Source organism: Hyla sarda, chromosome 5, assembly GCF_029499605.1.
Source record: "Hyla sarda isolate aHylSar1 chromosome 5, aHylSar1.hap1, whole genome shotgun sequence".
In the NCBI taxonomy this organism is placed as follows: domain Eukaryota; kingdom Metazoa; phylum Chordata; class Amphibia; order Anura; family Hylidae; genus Hyla; species Hyla sarda.
Window position 1 is genome coordinate 351558022 of NC_079193.1, and position 7541 is coordinate 351565562.

The 7541-nt window shown below is 42.9% G+C and overlaps 2 long non-coding RNA genes across 2 annotated transcripts in view; one reads left to right on the forward strand and one right to left on the reverse strand.

Moving 5' to 3' along the window:
* LOC130274370 (uncharacterized) overlaps positions 1-7541 on the forward strand; it is a 28986-nt gene that overhangs the window by 15052 nt on the left and 6393 nt on the right. The gene's annotated exons all lie outside the window — the stretch shown is intronic.
* On the reverse strand, positions 928-5699 carry LOC130274371 (uncharacterized). Its single transcript, XR_008844343.1, has 2 exons — positions 5581-5699; positions 928-5469 (listed from the first exon to the last, which is right to left on the reverse strand). It is a non-coding gene; the product is annotated as an uncharacterized LOC130274371 (long non-coding RNA).

The following is a 7541-nucleotide window of genomic DNA, read 5'->3' on the forward strand; positions in this document are numbered from 1 at the left end:
AGACCGAGGAGGACTTCAGAGGTGCAGTTGGGCAAAACAAAAAATTCAATTTTTTTGTGATGCAGTCCAATGCTCATAAGCAGGGGTTCTGTGCGGTAACGCACAGTGCAGTCCAATTTTACTCCGTTGACAGAAGAAATGTAGAGTGGCTTGACGAGACGGGTCACTGGGATGCTGAACCTATTAACAAAAGAGGCCAAAATAAAATTTCCTGCAGAACCAGAGTCCAAGAGGGCCACAGCTGAGAAGGAGGAGTTGGCAGAAGGAGAAATCCGCACGGTCACAGTGAGACGTGGAGAAGCAGACTTCACACCAAGAGACGCCACTCCCACGTGAGCTGGGTGCGTGCGTGTCCCAGACGCTTACGGAATTCTGGAGCAGAGGGGTGATACCTATGAGGGAGCGCCTATGTCTGCTAGCGGACTCCGGAGAGGAGTCAGAGGAAATGCCCCTAGTACACTTGTGAGCGCTTAGCATAGGGAGAGGGGGGTCTCTAGAGGGTCGACGTAAGGAGGGCCTTTCCAAAGCAGTCACCACAGAGCAGGAGACCTGAGCCAAGTCGGAAACAGACTGGGAGAGGGAAGACACCTATTCCGGAGGGATAGCAGAGCCCACAGGGTCTGGAGGGGGATCCTAAGTAGAAATACCAGGAGGGTCAGGGGGTGCAGGCGGAACAAGTGGGTTCAGCAGAACCAGACGACATTTTAGTATTGCAGCCCTTGCAGGTATAATAGGTGACCAGGGCCCCAGTTAGCTGTCTAGAGGGAGGGACAGTTCTGGGCTCGGACATAGCAAAAGAAAAAAAAAAAGATGTCTCACAGCATCTGTGTCCCCGGCAAAATATATAATTACATAAACACTCGTACTGTACAAAAGGATTTTAACCTGGACTCATACAAAGCCGAATTAAACCCAAACAAACAATGATTGATTAAGATTATCAAGGCTTTTATTAGAAAAGTTATACATAACACAGCATATCAACTATATTCATGGACAATTATTCTCAAGAAGCAATGAAAACCGACCAAAATTGTGTAACAAGTAACAAGATTAATTTCTATAATTAGAACATCCACGTTATCTACAATCTCTTTATACAAAGGGGGAGGGGGTTGAGAGGAACGTCATATAGAAAAGAGCAAAGCGTGCTTAAAGCTTTCATTCTTTACATTATGGTGGAATGGGACACTGCGACAAAAGATAAGTTATTTTCAATTACGGTGATTTTTTTTGGGGGTGGGTGGGAAGACATACTGAAAACCTATGGGACTAATGAAGCAAACTTTGGGGGCGGGGGGGGGGGGGGATTTATTTATTCTTTAGAACAGTATCCCACCACTTACCATTTTTTTTATTCAACATTATGTTAAAAGAAAAATTATATATATATATATATTTTTTTTAATATAGTGGGCTCAAATCCTTCGGAGGGGCTCAAGAAATTAAATTGTCTGACTAGAGACAGAATTTTAATCTTTTTAACTCTATGGCTATGCAGGGGATTTGGAGCAGTGTCAGAATCACCATAAATATAAAATATTTAATACATTTTTATTAAATAAATGTATTTAATATATATTAAATATATTTATTTAATATTTATTAAATTAAAAAAATTATATTTATTTAGTACATATCAGTGCAGAATGTTTGGCAATGGTGGTCCATTTAAAGCAGTGCTTCCCATCCAGGGTGCCTCCAGCTGTTGCAAAACTACAACTCGCAGCATGCCCAGACAGCCGTTGGCTGTCTGGGCACGCTGAGAGTTGTAGTTTTGCAACAGCTGGAGGCACCCTGGATCGGAAGCACTGCTTTCAAAGGGTAACACTAAAGTTGTTGCGGCGGCAGTATTAACTTGAAAACTGCCGGCTAGTTCTCGGCGCTCTGCCCAAGAGAGCAGTCTACCAAATTGCCGGCAGTCCCATGCAAATCTCTGTGAAAGTGTTATATTATGGTCTAGTTCACACTAGCATTTTAAGAGGGCACTTTTTTTTTATTCAATAGGTGTAAGGTATTAGGATGATATAATCAGGCATAGAACACGATGCATTGTCCTGCAAATTAAAGTTTAAAGGGGTACTCCGGTGAAAAATATTTAGTTTTTAATCAACTGGTGCCAGAAAGTTAAAAAGATTTGTAAATTACTTCTATTAAATCTTTATCCTTCCAGTACTAATTAGCTGTCTATACTACAGAGAAAGTCCTTTTCTTTTTTTTCTGTCCATAGTGCTCTCTGCTGACACCTCTGTCCGTATCAGGAACTGTCCCAGATCAGGATAAAATCTCCATAGCAAACCTCTCCTGCTCTGGACAGTTCCTGATACCAGACAGAGGTGTCACCAGAGAGCACTGTGGTTAGAGGAAAAAAAAAAAAAAAAAAAAAAAAAAAAAAAAAGGAAATCCAAAAACAAAAAGAACTTTATCATACAGCCGCTAATAAGTACTGGAAGGATAAAGATTTAATAGAAGTAATTTACAAATCTTTTTAACTTTCTGGCACCAGTTGATAAAAAAAAAAACAAAATTTTTTTACACCGGAGTACCCCTTTAATGTAAATTTATATCATGTAGGAATTATACGGGATCAATAATCAATGCCAGACAGTGTCTAGGATGTTGTGAAACTACAATTCCCAGCATGCAGCAGTCATGACATGCAAAGAGTTGTAGTATTTGCAACAGCTGGAGGGAAAAAAATAAATAAATAAAAAAAAAGTGGAGAACATCATAATGTGAACTACATGTACCAGCCCGGCTTCCAAAGTAGTAGACAGAGGTTTTAAGCTCGTGTATTATAATAAAATTAAAAATAACCAAAAAGACAGGAGTGTGCAGTATTCATGGATACAATGTATGAAATGTATGAAATGTATATAGGTTTATATGGTACATTAGCAGATACATGTATTAGCCCCAGAGTTTCCACCATAGGTTATAATATTACAATCATTATACAGAAGTATATACCTGTATGATCAGCTGATGGGGTCGTGCATTATACACATCCCCAGGATCAGCAGAAACAATAGCGCAGGGCTGACCTTGCCCTAAGCAGTCAGTACTAAACAGACGATGTCCAGTGTGCCTCCAGCTGTTGCAAAATTACAACTCCCAGCATGCCCGGACAGTCATACTGGGAGTAGTAGTTTTGCAACAGCTGAAGGTCTACAGCTTAGAGACCACTGCCTTATAACAGTTTCCCAACCAGCATGCCTCCAGCTGTGGCAAAACTACAACTCCCAGCATGCCCGGATAGCCTAAGGCTGTCTGGGCATGCTGGGAGTTGTAGTTTTGCAACAGCTGGTGGCACCCTGGACATAGATTGTGTCTGTGTGTATCGAACAGACTGATAATGTACAGATAGGAAGTGTTTTCAGTCTGTTCGATACACACAGACACAATCTATGTCCAGGGTGCCACCAGCTGTTGCAAAACTACAACTCCCAGCATGCCCGGACAGCCAACGGCTGTCCGGGCATACTGGGAGTTGTAGTTTTGCAACAGCTGAAGGTCCACAGTTTAGAGACCACTGCCTTATAACAGTGTTTCCAAACCAGCATGCCTCCAGCCGTTGCAAAACTACAACTCCCAGCATTCTTGGTCTGGGAGTTGTAGTTTTTCAAAGCTGGATGCGCACTTTGAAAACACTTTTGTACATTATCAGTCTGTTGGATTGAGTCAATTTGTCAGAATTTTTCATTGAACTGCCAATTTAGAACCCTATGCTGCCCTGTTCCTCTGTCACTACTCCTGGAAATATATGAGCTAGGGCTATATTTGGCCCTCGCTGTGCCGCTCCTATTGCAGCTAACCGAGGTGAATGCGGTCACGTTGCAAGTTAAGAAGCATTCAGGATTTTTGATGACAAACATGTGGGTCGCAATGTGACCACATTCATTTTCAATAGCTGCAATTCTGGGCCATAATGCCCCCCCCCCCCAGGCTATACTAGTAACTGGGTGTTACCATTCCCCCAAGGAAATAGGTTGTGTCCCCATAAGGTCCGCATTTACTGGACAACAACAGGCTGAAGGGAAACACCCTATTGCAGTGTTTCCCAACCAGGGTGCCTCCAGCTGTTGCAAAACTACAACTCCCAGCATGCCCGGACAGCAAAAGGCTGTCCGGGCATGCTGGGAGTTGTAGTTTAGGCTCCCTGGTTGGGAAAGGCTGCCCTATTGGCAAGGGAATGAAGAGACCCAATTGACCGTGTACTCAAATATTACCAGGAAAAATACTGCAATTGCTAAGAATTTTAAAAACTGTTTATTCCACCTCATGGCTGCAGGTGGAGCTTTACAGGAATAGTCTCCCGAATATAGAGAATGTGGACACAAGGGGGGACCCCGCTCTACAAGCCTAAATAGAGAGAGCCTCACTATGAGTCTAAGTTTCAGTGGAGTACCCCTTTAAGCACTCTTTTCCCATATGTTGGGATAAGTGTGCCTTCTAAATCGTGTGTCTCCAGCTGTTGCAAAACAACTCCCAGCAGTCGGTTGTCTGGGCATGCTTGGAGTTGCAACAGCTGGATACACTGCTTGAAAAAACACAGGGATAAGATGTGATGGCCACTGATTTGCACTTGTATCAGGTGCCTTGGAGGACTACAAGAATCAGCACACCTCAAGTACATCCAGTGATTTTGCAGATCATTGCAGGCGGCATCACCTAGGCCAGGGTGTCCCAACTGGGGGGCTTCAGCTGTTGGAAAACTACAACTCCCGAACAGTCTATGGCTATATGGGCATGCTGGTAGTTGTAGTTTTGCAACAGCTGGAGGCACCCTGGTGGGAAAACACTGTCCTATGAAAAACCTAAAGGGTCCTTTGTTCTAAAAATTCAATGCCATCAGACAAGCCAGGCAAAGATCGGCAGCCATGATGCTTAACTGTACAGACACAAAACTGTTTCATGAACTATAACCAAGGTTACCTAAATACGTATGATCAATGGTATCACCTTGATAAAGAATAAAACAAATACTAAGACAGTCAAGAAGCATGTATGCCTCCAGGACAGTGTTTTCACAACCAGGGTGCCTCCAGCTGTTGAAAAACTACAACTCCCAGCATGCTGTCGGCTTTCCGGGCATGCTGGGAGTTGCAGATTAGCTACAGCTGGAGGCACCCTGGTTGGGGAAAACACTGGTGCTATCTATTCCTCTTACACCCTGGGAACGTGGTCCTAAAACAAAATGAGCAAGAACACGACAGACATTAGAATTTATTACTTAGCTTTCCTTTAATGCCTTAAAATACTAAAATGTGTAGATATTTACAAGAATATTTTACATTTACTACTACAAAAGTAGAATAAAAACAAATAAAAAAAAGCAAGAACAAACAAAAAAAACAGATAAGGCCATCCCCATAAGGATGTTGCCTTGTGTTTTTAAATCTGGAGGTTCCAGCATGGCATAAATAAAGAGTAGCCAGTGTCTATACATGTGTTTCCCAACCAGGGTGCCTCCAGCTGTTGCGAAATTACAACTCCCAGCTTGCCCGGACAGCCGAAGGCTGTCCGGGCATGCTGGGTGTTGTAATTTTGCAACAGCTGGAGGCACCCTGGTTGGGAAACCCTGATCTACACAAGGGGAGAGAGGGGTTTAGAGCTGCCATCTAGTGGCCGGGAACATTGTCAATAATCACTTAGCTTTGTACTAAAACACCGACACGTCACCACATATGGATAAAAAGATCTCAGGGACCTGTCATATCTCCAGATTTGTGTGTGTTTTTTTTTTAAAGGTAATACTTGTATTCCCTACAAAAGCAATTTTAATCTCATAATTTAGGATTGTTCGGTTCCTCTGTTATCCCTAATGGAAATTTAGGACTAAATTGACAATCCGGATGCATGCTGGGAGTTGTAGTTTTGCTACAGCTGGAGGGCCACAGTTTGAAAACCACTGGTATAGTGACACTAAAAAGGTAGCACCCACTTGTGCACACAAACAGCACGGACACCCCAAACCGGTAACACCCTGTTGTCCATTTACCCACATTTCTAGTAGGAATAAGAGGAATAGAACCTAGAGATTTAAAAATAAAAAAAATATTTTACTATAAAAGCACAGGTCAGAGGTCACACACACGTCTGTGCAACAGCTATTAAAGTCCAGTCCCAATGATTTTCTGAAAGGTTGTAGATACAAGTATGGGGGAATCACATGATCTGAGACCACCCGCTGGACCCCCAGGACAAGACCTATCGAGCTCAAACCCCTTTAGCACTACTCAGTTTAGCTACTGGAAATCTAAGTAAAGTGTCGTTTCAGGTAACAAAATCTGAGCACTATCAAAGGGTGTAGACCTTAAAGGGGTACCCTGGTGGAAATTTTTTTTTCTTCTTTTCATCATCAACTGGTGTCAGAAAGTTAAATAGATTAGTAAATTACTTCTATTTAAAAATCTTAATCCCTCCAGTACTTCTCAGCTGCTGTATGCTCCACATGAAGTACTATTCTTTTTGAATTTATTTTCTTGTCATGACCACAGTGCTCTCTGCTGACACCTCTGTCCATGTCAGGAACTGTCCAGGAGTAGGAGAACCCCCCCCCCCCTAGCAAACATATGCTGCTCTGGACATTTCCTGAAATGGACAGAGATGTCAGCAGAGAGCACTGTGGTCATGACAAGAAAAAAAAAAAAGAATAGAGCTTCCTGTGGAGCATACAGCAGCTGATAAGTACTGGAAGGGTTAAGATTTTTTTAATAGAAGTAATTGACAAATCTGTTTAACTTTCAGGCATCAGCTAAAATAAAAAAATAATAAAAGTTTCCACCGGAGTACCCTTTAGTTCCAGAGATCAGTGGTGGTCCACGATCAAGGACCGACGCCATCACTTTTTCACATAACAGATCAAGAACTCACTGACCGAATTAGCCGACACATAAAGGACCATGTGACTACAACGAGACCTGTATTATGCAGACGACACCCTGGACATTTAAAGCAAGATAGCACAGCCCACAAAGCGGAACCACAGCCTCCTGTATATTATTATGGTGTCCCAAAATCTAGTGTAGAATTAAACCACCGGACAAGGAATTTACATTGAATAGACACAGACCTAGAAAATAAAGTCTGCATCGAAGGTGAACCTAAAAATGATGGCTACCAGTGATAACTGAAGACTATCGGACTTAGTATCGCTACACATAAGGGTGGAGCACCGCAGCCACACGCAGTTTACTGCATTTAACAGTTCTCGAATGGTTAACGTGCAAGTCCCGGGTTTAGGCATGCCCGATCATCCCCTCCAGCGTGGTGAACGCAGGCCACACTTGGCGGTACGTTGGTTGTGTCTCGTTCATCACAAAAGAGCTTGTGCGTGTAAGTTCGCTCAGCAACCGTACAGCGCCTCCCCACGCTGGAGATTACGTGTGCCGTATATTGGGACTTGCGCCTTAATGGATGCATGATTTGGCACGCAAACCGCAATCTGCTGCATGATTTTGCAAGTATGACTGCTTCTTATATTTACAGCCATGATCAACAAGTGTGAAACAAACCACATGTGGGTGCAGTCTACACCT